The sequence below is a fragment of the Phyllobates terribilis genome, unplaced genomic scaffold (assembly GCF_046119375.1).
Source record: "Phyllobates terribilis strain yellow unplaced genomic scaffold, ASM4611937v1 Scaffold_763__1_contigs__length_703860, whole genome shotgun sequence".
Classification (NCBI taxonomy): Eukaryota; Metazoa; Chordata; class Amphibia; order Anura; family Dendrobatidae; genus Phyllobates; species Phyllobates terribilis.
The window spans coordinates 430,121-446,559 of NW_027363523.1; the positions used below are offsets into that span (position 1 = coordinate 430,121).

The 16,439-nt window shown below is 45.7% G+C and overlaps 11 non-coding genes across 11 annotated transcripts; all 11 read left to right on the top strand.

The window, feature by feature from the left end:
* The first annotated feature begins 904 nt into the window (after window positions 1-904).
* On the top strand, window positions 905-1,095 carry LOC141238759 (U2 spliceosomal RNA). The gene has a single exon (XR_012304208.1). It is a non-coding gene; the product is annotated as a U2 spliceosomal RNA (small nuclear RNA).
* A 1,119-nt stretch (window positions 1,096-2,214) lies between these two features.
* Window positions 2,215-2,405, top strand: LOC141238760 (U2 spliceosomal RNA). The gene has a single exon (XR_012304209.1). It is a non-coding gene; the product is annotated as a U2 spliceosomal RNA (small nuclear RNA).
* Window positions 2,406-3,521: 1,116 nt separating this feature from the next.
* On the top strand, window positions 3,522-3,711 carry LOC141238973 (U2 spliceosomal RNA). Its single transcript, XR_012304414.1, has one exon. It is a non-coding gene; the product is annotated as a U2 spliceosomal RNA (small nuclear RNA).
* A 1,120-nt stretch (window positions 3,712-4,831) lies between these two features.
* Window positions 4,832-5,022, top strand: LOC141238988 (U2 spliceosomal RNA). The gene has a single exon (XR_012304429.1). It is a non-coding gene; the product is annotated as a U2 spliceosomal RNA (small nuclear RNA).
* Window positions 5,023-6,143: 1,121 nt separating this feature from the next.
* On the top strand, window positions 6,144-6,334 carry LOC141238989 (U2 spliceosomal RNA). Its single transcript, XR_012304430.1, has one exon. It is a non-coding gene; the product is annotated as a U2 spliceosomal RNA (small nuclear RNA).
* Window positions 6,335-7,452: 1,118 nt separating this feature from the next.
* On the top strand, window positions 7,453-7,643 carry LOC141238762 (U2 spliceosomal RNA). Its single transcript, XR_012304211.1, has one exon. It is a non-coding gene; the product is annotated as a U2 spliceosomal RNA (small nuclear RNA).
* A 1,117-nt stretch (window positions 7,644-8,760) lies between these two features.
* Window positions 8,761-8,951, top strand: LOC141239020 (U2 spliceosomal RNA). Its single transcript, XR_012304461.1, has one exon. It is a non-coding gene; the product is annotated as a U2 spliceosomal RNA (small nuclear RNA).
* Window positions 8,952-10,075: 1,124 nt separating this feature from the next.
* Window positions 10,076-10,266, top strand: LOC141238763 (U2 spliceosomal RNA). Its single transcript, XR_012304212.1, has one exon. It is a non-coding gene; the product is annotated as a U2 spliceosomal RNA (small nuclear RNA).
* A 1,119-nt stretch (window positions 10,267-11,385) lies between these two features.
* Window positions 11,386-11,576, top strand: LOC141238764 (U2 spliceosomal RNA). Its single transcript, XR_012304213.1, has one exon. It is a non-coding gene; the product is annotated as a U2 spliceosomal RNA (small nuclear RNA).
* A 1,119-nt stretch (window positions 11,577-12,695) lies between these two features.
* On the top strand, window positions 12,696-12,886 carry LOC141238765 (U2 spliceosomal RNA). The gene has a single exon (XR_012304214.1). It is a non-coding gene; the product is annotated as a U2 spliceosomal RNA (small nuclear RNA).
* A 1,119-nt stretch (window positions 12,887-14,005) lies between these two features.
* Window positions 14,006-14,196, top strand: LOC141238766 (U2 spliceosomal RNA). Its single transcript, XR_012304215.1, has one exon. It is a non-coding gene; the product is annotated as a U2 spliceosomal RNA (small nuclear RNA).
* Window positions 14,197-16,439: the final 2,243 nt, after the last annotated feature.

Consider the following 16,439-nt stretch of genomic DNA (forward strand, 5'->3'; position numbering starts at 1 on the left):
TCTATCTAGCTCTCCCTCTATACTTCCTTTTGGATAAACAGACATATTAGGCAAGCATTTTGGAGCTTTCACCTAAATAACTACAGGTGGTGAGATAAGCTGCACAATATAATTGACCTTTCAGTATATTGTTGCACACACACCATCTATTTAGCAAATGCCCTTGTTATCAACAGCAGCCTTTTAAACTCACCTGAGCTAACAGGTATGTGAGCTGGTTACTCTGCTGCGCTTAAAATTTCTTTTTTGGTTTGCTACAATGCCTTTTCTGAAACGTTGTCTCCCTCTGCTGGAACACTGACTTCTTTCATTTAATGCCTGCAGACTATAAAAGAGAAACCAACCCAAAAAGTTTGGTTGATTAGTCTGTGGCATTCTTTTAAACTGTTGCTTATGGCGGTCTCTGTGAGCTTCTCAGTGACATTCAGCCATCCAGGTATCCCGCCTGCAGTAGACGGAATGTGGCAATGGAACGCTGGCTGCGCGTGTCATAATAGGCTCTGAGCCTTTATATACCTGCGCACAGCAGCAGCCACCTTCAGTCTGCTGCTGGACAGCCAGCAGCAGCAGCAGCAGCAGGAGAGGTAATTAATCAGCAACCCTCCTGCTAAGGGTAGACAGCTGCTCGTTCCACCCCCCCCCCCGCCTTAATTGGTTCTCCTCCCTTCCAACGGTGTTGAGGCGGGTGGGAACAGCCGGGGGTTGAGGGTACTGTGCTAAAAGAGGTGGAGTTATGCAGATCTAAAACGCGTGGATTGCAGCAGCAGCAAGCCGAAAAGTGCAGGCATGTGAGGGATCTAGAGGTTGACAGCATGTCTTCTTAACGGGAGTCCAGGTGGCCATCTCCACAAATGGACTTTTCAGAATCCTTGGGTGGCACCGTAGTCGGAAACCAATTCTGGTTATCGCTTCTCGGCCTTTTGGCTAAGATCAAGTGTAGTATCTGTTCTTATCAGTTTAATATCTGATACGTCCCCTATCTGGGGACCATATATTAAATGGATTTTTAGAACAGGGAGATGGAAAAAGAGCTTGCTCTGTCCACTCCACGCATTGACCTGGTATTGCAGTATCTCCAGGACCGGTGCACCCCTTCTTTAATGCAGTTTCTAAAATCAGAAAGAATTGAATTCAATGCTTTTTGTTCATTTGGCTTGTTTGTCGGATTTTGGGATGGACTCTTTGGCTTTGCTTTTCTTCTCCTCATTGGATTTTTCATGTTAAAAGTTGCAGAAGCCAGATGACAAGCTCATTTTGGTTCAACTTCAGCAACTGTGCATTGCATTGCCATGTAATGTAATGCAATGCTATCTATCTAGCTCTCCCTCTATACTTCCTTTTGGATAAACAGACATATTAGGCAAGCATTTTGGAGCTTTCACCTAAATAACTACAGGTGGTGAGATAAGCTGCACAATATAATTGACCTTTCAGTATATTGTTGCACACACACCATCTATTTAGCAAATGCCCTTGTTATCAACAGCAGCCTTTTAAACTCACCTGAGCTAACAGGTATGTGAGCTGGTTACTCTGCTGCGCTTAAAATTTCTTTTTTGGTTTGCTACAATGCCTTTTCTGAAACGTTGTCTCCCTCTGCTGGAACACTGACTTCTTTCATTTAATGCCTGCAGACTATAAAAGAGAAACCAACCCAAAAAGTTTGGTTGATTAGTCTGTGGCATTCTTTTAAACTGTTGCTTATGGCGGTCTCTGTGAGCTTCTCAGTGACATTCAGCCATCCAGGTATCCCGCCTGCAGTAGACGGAATGTGGCAATGGAACGCTGGCTGCGCGTGTCATAATAGGCTCTGAGCCTTTATATACCTGCGCACAGCAGCAGCCACCTTCAGTCTGCTGCTGGACAGCCAGCAGCAGCAGCAGCAGCAGGAGAGGTAATTAATCAGCAACCCTCCTGCTAAGGGTAGACAGCTGCTCGTTCCACCCCCCCCCCTGCCTTAATTGGTTCTCCTCCCTTCCAACGGTGTTGAGGCGGGTGGGAACAGCCGGGGGTTGAGGGTACTGTGCTAAAAGAGGTGGAGTTATGCAGATCTAAAACGCGTGGATTGCAGCAGCAGCAAGCCGAAAAGTGCAGGCATGTGAGGGATCTAGAGGTTGACAGCATGTCTTCTTAACGGGAGTCCAGGTGGCCATCTCCACAAATGGACTTTTCAGAATCCTTGGGTGGCACCGTAGTCGGAAACCAATTCTGGTTATCGCTTCTCGGCCTTTTGGCTAAGATCAAGTGTAGTATCTGTTCTTATCAGTTTAATATCTGATACGTCCCCTATCTGGGGACCATATATTAAATGGATTTTTAGAACAGGGAGATGGAAAAAGAGCTTGCTCTGTCCACTCCACGCATTGACCTGGTATTGCAGTATCTCCAGGACCGGTGCACCCCTTCTTTAATGCAGTTTCTAAAATCAGAAAGAATTGAATTCAATGCTTTTTGTTCATTTGGCTTGTTTGTCGGATTTTGGGATGGACTCTTTGGCTTTGCTTTTCTTCTCCTCATTGGATTTTTCATGTTAAAAGTTGCAGAAGCCAGATGACAAGCTCATTTTGGTTCAAGTTCAGCAACTGTGCATTGCATTGCCATGTAATGTAATGCAATGCTATCTATCTAGCTCTCCCTCTATACTTCCTTTTGGATAAACAGACATATTAGGCAAGCATTTTGGAGCTTTCACCTAAATAACTACAGGTGGTGAGATAAGCTGCACAATATAATTGACCTTTCAGTATATTGTTGCACACACACCATCTATTTAGCAAATGCCCTTGTTATCAACAGCAGCCTTTTAAACTCACCTGAGCTAACAGGTATGTGAGCTGGTTACTCTGCTGCGCTTAAAATTTCTTTTTTGGTTTGCTACAATGCCTTTTCTGAAACGTTGTCTCCCTCTGCTGGAACACTGACTTCTTTCATTTAATGCCTGCAGACTATAAAAGAGAAACCAACCCAAAAAGTTTGGTTGATTAGTCTGTGGCATTCTTTTAAACTGTTGCTTATGGAGGTCTCTGTGAGCTTCTCAGTGACATTCAGCCATCCAGGTATCCCGCCTGCAGTAGACGGAATGTGGCAATGGAACGCTGGCTGCGCGTGTCATAATAGGCTCTGAGCCTTTATATACCTGCGCACAGCAGCAGCCACCTTCAGTCTGCTGCTGGACAGCCAGCAGCAGCAGCAGCAGGAGAGGTAATTAATCAGCAACCCTCCTGCTAAGGGTAGACAGCTGCTCGTTCCACCCCCCCCCCCGCCTTAATTGGTTCTCCTCCCTTCCAACGGTGTTGAGGCGGGTGGGAACAGCCGGGGGTTGAGGGTACTGTGCTAAAAGAGGTGGAGTTATGCAGATCTAAAACGCGTGGATTGCAGCAGCAGCAAGCCGAAAAGTGCAGGCATGTGAGGGATCTAGAGGTTGACAGCATGTCTTCTTAACGGGAGTCCAGGTGGCCATCTCCACAAATGGACTTTTCAGAATCCTTGGGTGGCACCGTAGTCGGAAACCAATTCTGGTTATCGCTTCTCGGCCTTTTGGCTAAGATCAAGTGTAGTATCTGTTCTTATCAGTTTAATATCTGATACGTCCCCTATCTGGGGACCATATATTAAATGGATTTTTAGAACAGGGAGATGGAAAAGAGCTTGCTCTGTCCACTCCACGCATTGACCTGGTATTGCAGTATCTCCAGGACCGGTGCACCCCTTCTTTAATGCAGTTTCTAAAATCAGAAAGAATTGAATTCAATGCTTTTTGTTCATTTGGCTTGTTTGTCGGATTTTGGGATGGACTCTTTGGCTTTGCTTTTCTTCTCCTCATTGGATTTTTCATGTTAAAAGTTGCAGAAGCCAGATGACAAGCTTATTTTGGTTCAACTTCAGCAACTGTGCATTGCATTGCCATGTAATGTAATGCAATGCTATCTATCTAGCTCTCCCTCTATACTTCCTTTTGGATAAACAGACATATTAGGCAAGCATTTTGGAGCTTTCACCTAAATAACTACAGGTGGTGAGATAAGCTGCACAATATAATTGACCTTTCAGTATATTGTTGCACACACACCATCTATTTAGCAAATGCCCTTGTTATCAACAGCAGCCTTTTAAACTCACCTGAGCTAACAGGTATGTGAGCTGGTTACTCTGCTGCGCTTAAAATTTCTTTTTTGGTTTGCTACAATGCCTTTTCTGAAACGTTGTCTCCCTCTGCTGGAACACTGACTTCTTTCATTTAATGCCTGCAGACTATAAAAGAGAAACCAACCCAAAAAGTTTGGTTGATTAGTCTGTGGCATTCTTTTAAACTGTTGCTTATGGCGGTCTCTGTGAGCTTCTCAGTGACATTCAGCCATCCAGGTATCCCGCCTGCAGTAGACGGAATGTGGCAATGGAACGCTGGCTGCGCGTGTCATAATAGGCTCTGAGCCTTTATATACCTGCGCACAGCAGCAGCCACCTTCAGTCTGCTGCTGGACAGCCAGCAGCAGCAGCAGCAGCAGGAGAGGTAATTAATCAGCAACCCTCCTGCTAAGGGTAGACAGCTGCTCGTTCCACCCCCCCCCCCCGCCTTAATTGGTTCTCCTCCCTTCCAACGGTGTTGAGGCGGGTGGGAACAGCCGGGGGTTGAGGGTACTGTGCTGAAAGAGGTGGAGTTATGCAGATCTAAAACGCGTGGATTGCAGCAGCAGCAAGCCGAAAAGTGCAGGCATGTGAGGGATCTAGAGGTTGACAGCATGTCTTCTTAACGGGAGTCCAGGTGGCCATCTCCACAAATGGACTTTTCAGAATCCTTGGGTGGCACCGTAGTCGGAAACCAATTCTGGTTATCGCTTCTCGGCCTTTTGGCTAAGATCAAGTGTAGTATATGTTCTTATCAGTTTAATATCTGATACGTCCCCTATCTGGGGACCATATATTAAATGGATTTTTAGAACAGGGAGATGGAAAAAGAGCTTGCTCTGTCCACTCCACGCATTGACCTGGTATTGCAGTATCTCCAGGACCGGTGCACCCCTTCTTTAATGCAGTTTCTAAAATCAGAAAGAATTGAATTCAATGCTTTTTGTTCATTTGGCTTGTTTGTCGGATTTTGGGATGGACTCTTTGGCTTTGCTTTTCTTCTCCTCATTGGATTTTTCATGTTAAAAGTTGCAGAAGCCAGATGACAAGCTCATTTTGGTTCAACTTCAGCAACTGTGCATTGCATTGCCATGTAATGTAATGCAATGCTATCTATCTAGCTCTCCCTCTATACTTCCTTTTGGATAAACAGACATATTAGGCAAGCATTTTGGAGCTTTCACCTAAATAACTACAGGTGGTGAGATAAGCTGCACAATATAATTGACCTTTCAGTATATTGTTGCACACACACCATCTATTTAGCAAATGCCCTTGTTATCAACAGCAGCCTTTTAAACTCACCTGAGCTAACAGGTATGTGAGCTGGTTACTCTGCTGCGCTTAAAATTTCTTTTTTGGTTTGCTACAATGCCTTTTCTGAAACGTTGTCTCCCTCTGCTGGAACACTGACTTCTTTCATTTAATGCCTGCAGACTATAAAAGAGAAACCAACCCAAAAAGTTTGGTTGATTAGTCTGTGGCATTCTTTTAAACTGTTGCTTATGGCGGTCTCTGTGAGCTTCTCAGTGACATTCAGCCATCCAGGTATCCCGCCTGCAGTAGACGGAATGTGGCAATGGAACGCTGGCTGCGCGTGTCATAATAGGCTCTGAGCCTTTATATACCTGCGCACAGCAGCAGCCACCTTCAGTCTGCTGCTGGACAGCCAGCAGCAGCAGCAGCAGCAGGAGAGGTAATTAATCAGCAACCCTCCTGCTAAGGGTAGACAGCTGCTCGTTCCACCCCCCCCCCCCCGCCTTAATTGGTTCTCCTCCCTTCCAACGGTGTTGAGGCGGGTGGGAACAGCCGGGGGTTGAGGGTACTGTGCTGAAAGAGGTGGAGTTATGCAGATCTAAAACGCGTGGATTGCAGCAGCAGCAAGCCGAAAAGTGCAGGCATGTGAGGGATCTAGAGGTTGACAGCATGTCTTCTTAACGGGAGTCCAGGTGGCCATCTCCACAAATGGACTTTTCAGAATCCTTGGGTGGCACCGTAGTCGGAAACCAATTCTGGTTATCGCTTCTCGGCCTTTTGGCTAAGATCAAGTGTAGTATATGTTCTTATCAGTTTAATATCTGATACGTCCCCTATCTGGGGACCATATATTAAATGGATTTTTAGAACAGGGAGATGGAAAAAGAGCTTGCTCTGTCCACTCCACGCATTGACCTGGTATTGCAGTATCTCCAGGACCGGTGCACCCCTTCTTTAATGCAGTTTCTAAAATCAGAAAGAATTGAATTCAATGCTTTTTGTTCATTTGGCTTGTTTGTCGGATTTTGGGATGGACTCTTTGGCTTTGCTTTTCTTCTCCTCATTGGATTTTTCATGTTAAAAGTTGCAGAAGCCAGATGACAAGCTCATTTTGGTTCAACTTCAGCAACTGTGCATTGCATTGCCATGTAATGTAATGCAATGCTATCTATCTAGCTCTCCCTCTATACTTCCTTTTGGATAAACAGACATATTAGGCAAGCATTTTGGAGCTTTCACCTAAATAACTACAGGTGGTGAGATAAGCTGCACAATATAATTGACCTTTCAGTATATTGTTGCACACACACCATCTATTTAGCAAATGCCCTTGTTATCAACAGCAGCCTTTTAAACTCACCTGAGCTAACAGGTATGTGAGCTGGTTACTCTGCTGCGCTTAAAATTTCTTTTTTGGTTTGCTACAATGCCTTTTCTGAAACGTTGTCTCCCTCTGCTGGAACACTGACTTCTTTCATTTAATGCCTGCAGACTATAAAAGAGAAACCAACCCAAAAAGTTTGGTTGATTAGTCTGTGGCATTCTTTTAAACTGTTGCTTATGGCGGTCTCTGTGAGCTTCTCAGTGACATTCAGCCATCCAGGTATCCCGCCTGCAGTAGACGGAATGTGGCAATGGAACGCTGGCTGCGCGTGTCATAATAGGCTCTGAGCCTTTATATACCTGCGCACAGCAGCAGCCACCTTCAGTCTGCTGCTGGACAGCCAGCAGCAGCAGCAGCAGCAGGAGAGGTAATTAATCAGCAACCCTCCTGCTAAGGGTAGACAGCTGCTCGTTCCACCCCCCCCCCGCCTTAATTGGTTCTCCTCCCTTCCAACGGTGTTGAGGCGGGTGGGAACAGCCGGGGGTTGAGGGTACTGTGCTAAAAGAGGTGGAGTTATGCAGATCTAAAACGCGTGGATTGCAGCAGCAGCAAGCCGAAAAGTGCAGGCATGTGAGGGATCTAGAAGTTGACAGCATGTCTTCTTAACGGGAGTCCAGGTGGCCATCTCCACAAATGGACTTTTCAGAATCCTTGGGTGGCACCGTAGTCGGAAACCAATTCTGGTTATCGCTTCTCGGCCTTTTGGCTAAGATCAAGTGTAGTATCTGTTCTTATCAGTTTAATATCTGATACGTCCCCTATCTGGGGACCATATATTAAATGGATTTTTAGAACAGGGAGATGGAAAAAGAGCTTGCTCTGTCCACTCCACGCATTGACCTGGTATTGCAGTATCTCCAGGACCGGTGCACCCCTTCTTTAATGCAGTTTCTAAAATCAGAAAGAATTGAATTCAATGCTTTTTGTTCATTTGGCTTGTTTGTCGGATTTTGGGATGGACTCTTTGGCTTTGCTTTTCTTCTCCTCATTGGATTTTTCATGTTAAAAGTTGCAGAAGCCAGATGACAAGCTCATTTTGGTTCAACTTCAGCAACTGTGCATTGCATTGCCATGTAATGTAATGCAATGCTATCTATCTAGCTCTCCCTCTATACTTCCTTTTGGATAAACAGACATATTAGGCAAGCATTTTGGAGCTTTCACCTAAATAACTACAGGTGGTGAGATAAGCTGCACAATATAATTGACCTTTCAGTATATTGTTGCACACACACCATCTATTTAGCAAATGCCCTTGTTATCAACAGCAGCCTTTTAAACTCACGTGAGCTAACAGGTATGTGAGCTGGTTACTCTGCTGCGCTTAAAATTTCTTTTTTGGTTTGCTACAATGCCTTTTCTGAAACGTTGTCTCCCTCTGCTGGAACACTGACTTCTTTCATTTAATGCCTGCAGACTATAAAAGAGAAACCAACCCAAAAAGTTTGGTTGATTAGTCTGTGGCATTCTTTTAAACTGTTGCTTATGGCGGTCTCTGTGAGCTTCTCAGTGACATTCAGCCATCCAGGTATCCCGCCTGCAGTAGACGGAATGTGGCAATGGAACGCTGGCTGCGCGTGTCATAATAGGCTCTGAGCCTTTATATACCTGCGCACAGCAGCAGCCACCTTCAGTCTGCTGCTGGACAGCCAGCAGCAGCAGCAGCAGGAGAGGTAATTAATCAGCAACCCTCCTGCTAAGGGTAGACAGCTGCTCGTTCCACCCCCCCCCCCCGCCTTAATTGGTTCTCCTCCCTTCCAACGGTGTTGAGGCGGGTGGGAACAGCCGGGGGTTGAGGGTACTGTGCTAAAAGAGGTGGAGTTATGCAGATCTAAAACGCGTGGATTGCAGCAGCAGCAAGCCGAAAAGTGCAGGCATGTGAGGGATCTAGAGGTTGACAGCATGTCTTCTTAACGGGAGTCCAGGTGGCCATCTCCACAAATGGACTTTTCAGAATCCTTGGGTGGCACCGTAGTCGGAAACCAATTCTGGTTATCGCTTCTCGGCCTTTTGGCTAAGATCAAGTGTAGTATCTGTTCTTATCAGTTTAATATCTGATACGTCCCCTATCTGGGGACCATATATTAAATGGATTTTTAGAACAGGGAGATGGAAAAAGAGCTTGCTCTGTCCACTCCACGCATTGACCTGGTATTGCAGTATCTCCAGGAGCGGTGCACCCCTTCTTTAATGCAGTTTCTAAAATCAGAAAGAATTGAATTCAATGCTTTTTGTTCATTTGGCTTGTTTGTCGGATTTTGGGATGGACTCTTTGGCTTTGCTTTTCTTCTCCTCATTGGATTTTTCATGTTAAAAGTTGCAGAAGCCAGATGACAAGCTCATTTTGGTTCAACTTCAGCAACTGTGCATTGCATTGCCATGTAATGTAATGCAATGCTATCTATCTAGCTCTCCCTCTATACTTCCTTTTGGATAAACAGACATATTAGGCAAGCATTTTGGAGCTTTCACCTAAATAACTACAGGTGGTGAGATAAGCTGCACAATATAATTGACCTTTCAGTATATTGTTGCACACACACCATCTATTTAGCAAATGCCCTTGTTATCAACAGCAGCCTTTTAAACTCACCTGAGCTAACAGGTATGTGAGCTGGTTACTCTGCTGCGCTTAAAATTTCTTTTTTGGTTTGCTACAATGCCTTTTCTGAAACGTTGTCTCCCTCTGCTGGAACACTGACTTCTTTCATTTAATGCCTGCAGACTATAAAAGAGAAACCAACCCAAAAAGTTTGGTTGATTAGTCTGTGGCATTCTTTTAAACTGTTGCTTATGGTGGTCTCTGTGAGCTTCTCAGTGACATTCAGCCATCCAGGTATCCCGCCTGCAGTAGACGGAATGTGGCAATGGAACGCTGGCTGCGCGTGTCATAATAGGCTCTGAGCCTTTATATACCTGCGCACAGCAGCAGCCACCTTCAGTCTGCTGCTGGACAGCCAGCAGCAGCAGCAGCAGCAGGAGAGGTAATTAATCAGCAACCCTCCTGCTAAGGGTAGACAGCTGCTCGTTCCACCCCCCCCCCCCCCCCGCCTTAATTGGTTCTCCTCCCTTCCAACGGTGTTGAGGCGGGTGGGAACAGCCGGGGGTTGAGGGTACTGTGCTAAAAGAGGTGGAGTTATGCAGATCTAAAACGCGTGGATTGCAGCAGCAGCAAGCCGAAAAGTGCAGGCATGTGAGGGATCTAGAGGTTGACAGCATGTCTTCTTAACGGGAGTCCAGGTGGCCATCTCCACAAATGGACTTTTCAGAATCCTTGGGTGGCACCGTAGTCGGAAACCAATTCTGGTTATCGCTTCTCGGCCTTTTGGCTAAGATCAAGTGTAGTATCTGTTCTTATCAGTTTAATATCTGATACGTCCCCTATCTGGGGACCATATATTAAATGGATTTTTAGAACAGGGAGATGGAAAAAGAGCTTGCTCTGTCCACTCCACGCATTGACCTGGTATTGCAGTATCTCCAGGACCGGTGCACCCCTTCTTTAATGCAGTTTCTAAAATCAGAAAGAATTGAATTCAATGCTTTTTGTTCATTTGGCTTGTTTGTCGGATTTTGGGATGGACTCTTTGGCTTTGCTTTTCTTCTCCTCATTGGATTTTTCATGTTAAAAGTTGCAGAAGCCAGATGACAAGCTCATTTTGGTTCAACTTCAGCAACTGTGCATTGCATTGCCATGTAATGTAATGCAATGCTATCTATCTAGCTCTCCCTCTATACTTCCTTTTGGATAAACAGACATATTAGGCAAGCATTTTGGAGCTTTCACCTAAATAACTACAGGTGGTGAGATAAGCTGCACAATATAATTGACCTTTCAGTATATTGTTGCACACACACCATCTATTTAGCAAATGCCCTTGTTATCAACAGCAGCCTTTTAAACTCACCTGAGCTAACAGGTATGTGAGCTGGTTACTCTGCTGCGCTTAAAATTTCTTTTTTGGTTTGCTACAATGCCTTTTCTGAAACGTTGTCTCCCTCTGCTGGAACACTGACTTCTTTCATTTAATGCCTGCAGACTATAAAAGAGAAACCAACCCAAAAAGTTTGGTTGATTAGTCTGTGGCATTCTTTTAAACTGTTGCTTATGGCGGTCTCTGTGAGCTTCTCAGTGACATTCAGCCATCCAGGTATCCCGCCTGCAGTAGACGGAATGTGGCAATGGAACGCTGGCTGCGCGTGTCATAATAGGCTCTGAGCCACTATATACCTGCGCACAGCAGCAGCCACCTTCAGTCTGCTGCTGGACAGCCAGCAGCAGCAGCAGCAGCAGGAGAGGTAATTAATCAGCAACCCTCCTGCTAAGGGTAGACAGCTGCTCGTTCCACCCCCCCCCCCGCCTTAATTGGTTCTCCTCCCTTCCAACGGTGTTGAGGCGGGTGGGAACAGCCGGGGGTTGAGGGTACTGTGCTAAAAGAGGTGGAGTTATGCAGATCTAAAACGCGTGGATTGCAGCAGCAGCAAGCCGAAAAGTGCAGGCATGTGAGGGATCTAGAGGTTGACAGCATGTCTTCTTAACGGGAGTCCAGGTGGCCATCTCCACAAATGGACTTTTCAGAATCCTTGGGTGGCACCGTAGTCGGAAACCAATTCTGGTTATCGCTTCTCGGCCTTTTGGCTAAGATCAAGTGTAGTATCTGTTCTTATCAGTTTAATATCTGATACGTCCCCTATCTGGGGACCATATATTAAATGGATTTTTAGAACAGGGAGATGGAAAAAGAGCTTGCTCTGTCCACTCCACGCATTGACCTGGTATTGCAGTATCTCCAGGACCGGTGCACCCCTTCTTTAATGCAGTTTCTAAAATCAGAAAGAATTGAATTCAATGCTTTTTGTTCATTTGGCTTGTTTGTCGGATTTTGGGATGGACTCTTTGGCTTTGCTTTTCTTCTCCTCATTGGATTTTTCATGTTAAAAGTTGCAGAAGCCAGATGACAAGCTCATTTTGGTTCAACTTCAGCAACTGTGCATTGCATTGCCATGTAATGTAATGCAATGCTATCTATCTAGCTCTCCCTCTATACTTCCTTTTGGATAAACAGACATATTAGGCAAGCATTTTGGAGCTTTCACCTAAATAACTACAGGTGGTGAGATAAGCTGCACAATATAATTGACCTTTCAGTATATTGTTGCACACACACCATCTATTTAGCAAATGCCCTTGTTATCAACAGCAGCCTTTTAAACTCACCTGAGCTAACAGGTATGTGAGCTGGTTACTCTGCTGCGCTTAAAATTTCTTTTTTGGTTTGCTACAATGCCTTTTCTGAAACGTTGTCTCCCTCTGCTGGAACACTGACTTCTTTCATTTAATGCCTGCAGACTATAAAAGAGAAACCAACCCAAAAAGTTTGGTTGATTAGTCTGTGGCATTCTTTTAAACTGTTGCTTATGGCGGTCTCTGTGAGCTTCTCAGTGACATTCAGCCATCCAGGTATCCCGCCTGCAGTAGACGGAATGTGGCAATGGAACGCTGGCTGCGCGTGTCATAATAGGCTCTGAGCCTTTATATACCTGCGCACAGCAGCAGCCACCTTCAGTCTGCTGCTGGACAGCCAGCAGCAGCAGCAGCAGCAGGAGAGGTAATTAATCAGCAACCCTCCTGCTAAGGGTAGACAGCTGCTCGTTCCACCCCCCCCCCCGCCTTAATTGGTTCTCCTCCCTTCCAACGGTGTTGAGGCGGGTGGGAACAGCCGGGGGTTGAGGGTACTGTGCTAAAAGAGGTGGAGTTATGCAGATCTAAAACGCGTGGATTGCAGCAGCAGCAAGCCGAAAAGTGCAGGCATGTGAGGGATCTAGAGGTTGACAGCATGTCTTCTTAACGGGAGTCCAGGTGGCCATCTCCACAAATGGACTTTTCAGAATCCTTGGGTGGCACCGTAGTCGGAAACCAATTCTGGTTATCGCTTCTCGGCCTTTTGGCTAAGATCAAGTGTAGTATCTGTTCTTATCAGTTTAATATCTGATACGTCCCCTATCTGGGGACCATATATTAAATGGATTTTTAGAACAGGGAGATGGAAAAAGAGCTTGCTCTGTCCACTCCACGCATTGACCTGGTATTGCAGTATCTCCAGGACCGGTGCACCCCTTCTTTAATGCAGTTTCTAAAATCAGAAAGAATTGAATTCAATGCTTTTTGTTCATTTGGCTTGTTTGTCGGATTTTGGGATGGACTCTTTGGCTTTGCTTTTCTTCTCCTCATTGGATTTTTCATGTTAAAAGTTGCAGAAGCCAGATGACAAGCTCATTTTGGTTCAACTTCAGCAACTGTGCATTGCATTGCCATGTAATGTAATGCAATGCTATCTATCTAGCTCTCCCTCTATACTTCCTTTTGGATAAACAGACATATTAGGCAAGCATTTTGGAGCTTTCACCTAAATAACTACAGGTGGTGAGATAAGCTGCACAATATAATTGACCTTTCAGTATATTGTTGCACACACACCATCTATTTAGCAAATGCCCTTGTTATCAACAGCAGCCTTTTAAACTCACCTGAGCTAACAGGTATGTGAGCTGGTTACTCTGCTGCGCTTAAAATTTCTTTTTTGGTTTGCTACAATGCCTTTTCTGAAACGTTGTCTCCCTCTGCTGGAACACTGACTTCTTTCATTTAATGCCTGCAGACTATAAAAGAGAAACCAACCCAAAAAGTTTGGTTGATTAGTCTGTGGCATTCTTTTAAACTGTTGCTTATGGCGGTCTCTGTGAGCTTCTCAGTGACATTCAGCCATCCAGGTATCCCGCCTGCAGTAGACGGAATGTGGCAATGGAACGCTGGCTGCGCGTGTCATAATAGGCTCTGAGCCTTTATATACCTGCGCACAGCAGCAGCCACCTTCAGTCTGCTGCTGGACAGCCAGCAGCAGCAGCAGCAGCAGGAGAGGTAATTAATCAGCAACCCTCCTGCTAAGGGTAGACAGCTGCTCGTTCCACCCCCCCCCCCGCCTTAATTGGTTCTCCTCCCTTCCAACGGTGTTGAGGCGGGTGGGAACAGCCGGGGGTTGAGGGTACTGTGCTAAAAGAGGTGGAGTTATGCAGATCTAAAACGCGTGGATTGCAGCAGCAGCAAGCCGAAAAGTGCAGGCATGTGAGGGATCTAGAGGTTGACAGCATGTCTTCTTAACGGGAGTCCAGGTGGCCATCTCCACAAATGGACTTTTCAGAATCCTTGGGTGGCACCGTAGTCGGAAACCAATTCTGGTTATCGCTTCTCGGCCTTTTGGCTAAGATCAAGTGTAGTATCTGTTCTTATCAGTTTAATATCTGATACGTCCCCTATCTGGGGACCATATATTAAATGGATTTTTAGAACAGGGAGATGGAAAAAGAGCTTGCTCTGTCCACTCCACGCATTGACCTGGTATTGCAGTATCTCCAGGACCGGTGCACCCCTTCTTTAATGCAGTTTCTAAAATCAGAAAGAATTGAATTCAATGCTTTTTGTTCATTTGGCTTGTTTGTCGGATTTTGGGATGGACTCTTTGGCTTTGCTTTTCTTCTCCTCATTGGATTTTTCATGTTAAAAGTTGCAGAAGCCAGATGACAAGCTCATTTTGGTTCAACTTCAGCAACTGTGCATTGCATTGCCATGTAATGTAATGCAATGCTATCTATCTAGCTCTCCCTCTATACTTCCTTTTGGATAAACAGACATATTAGGCAAGCATTTTGGAGCTTTCACCTAAATAACTACAGGTGGTGAGATAAGCTGCACAATATAATTGACCTTTCAGTATATTGTTGCACACACACCATCTATTTAGCAAATGCCCTTGTTATCAACAGCAGCCTTTTAAACTCACCTGAGCTAACAGGTATGTGAGCTGGTTACTCTGCTGCGCTTAAAATTTCTTTTTTGGTTTGCTACAATGCCTTTTCTGAAACGTTGTCTCCCTCTGCTGGAACACTGACTTCTTTCATTTAATGCCTGCAGACTATAAAAGAGAAACCAACCCAAAAAGTTTGGTTGATTAGTCTGTGGCATTCTTTTAAACTGTTGCTTATGGCGGTCTCTGTGAGCTTCTCAGTGACATTCAGCCATCCAGGTATCCCGCCTGCAGTAGACGGAATGTGGCAATGGAACGCTGGCTGCGCGTGTCATAATAGGCTCTGAGCCTTTATATACCTGCGCACAGCAGCAGCCACCTTCAGTCTGCTGCTGGACAGCCAGCAGCAGCAGCAGCAGCAGGAGAGGTAATTAATCAGCAACCCTCCTGCTAAGGGTAGACAGCTGCTCGTTCCACCCCCCCCCCCGCCTTAATTGGTTCTCCTCCCTTCCAACGGTGTTGAGGCGGGTGGGAACAGCCGGGGGTTGAGGGTACTGTGCTAAAAGAGGTGGAGTTATGCAGATCTAAAACGCGTGGATTGCAGCAGCAGCAAGCCGAAAAGTGCAGGCATGTGAGGGATCTAGAGGTTGACAGCATGTCTTCTTAACGGGAGTCCAGGTGGCCATCTCCACAAATGGACTTTTCAGAATCCTTGGGTGGCACCGTAGTCGGAAACCAATTCTGGTTATCGCTTCTCGGCCTTTTGGCTGAGACCAAGTGCTTCACAGCAGGAGGTTTCAGTTGAAGGGCACTCAGGTACCCCTCTCCTTGGCCTGGCAGGATCGTCCACTTCGGTGGGCTTCACCTGCCTGCTGCTATTAGGGAGAGGGATTAGTCCTAGGGTAACGGGCAGCGATCCCCCAGCCTTCAGGTGCTTTATCACAAAGCTCTGAAGGCGCAGATTGCAGGCGGTTGCAATTTGCATTTTGTTGCGCCATACCATGGAGGTTGACCCCAACCTCGTGCCTCTATATGCGAGGCTCAAGAACACCATAAGGGTCCGCTTTACGGCTGGTGGTTCCGATATGCGGAATCTGGGATATGTAGTCCAGGACGTGCTTGAGAAACTGCTCCACGTCAGAACCAACGAAATCCTTTCTATCCAGGATTATCCTCGACGTGGAGACTATGATGTAACCTTTACTGGCGAAGGTATTTTCAAAGATGTTTTGTCCAGAGTTAAGTCGGTAGAAAATAGCCCTGGTCTAAAAGGGATTCAGATCATCGAGCACGTCCTGGATGAGGTAAAGATGGTGGTTGTGAAAATCTTCTCACCCTTCATAACGGCACCAGAGGTTATTTCCTTTTTGTCAGTTTATTTTAAAAGTGTGAAATTGATTGGGAAAGTGTTGAATGAGTTTAACATCTGGACCTCAAAATGGAAGTTTTTAGTAAAATGTGAAAGAGACCCTAAATTCCCTGGAGGTGTGAGACTTCCTCCAGCTCGATTTAAAATAGGGCAAACTAATGGGGATTTTTTTTCTCAGGAATGCCACTTTTTTGTAGGTATTGTGGTCTCTATGGGCACTCTAAGGATAGTTGTGGTGCCACTTGTAGAAATTGTGCCAGTACTGAACATGACACAAAGGAGTGCCCAAATGAAAAAAAATGCTCTTTTTGTCGGACACCTGGTCATTTCTATTTTTCTTGCCCTCACAGGTTCAGAGAGGATGAACAAAAACAAAAGGAGAAGTCCAAGACATCCGGGAATGGACGGGCCAATCAGACCACCCCTCAGGAGGAGGAACAGCAACCTGGAGCCTCGGGAGGTGATAAGGGCGCTTCGACTAGTAACAATCCCTCCGAGTCAA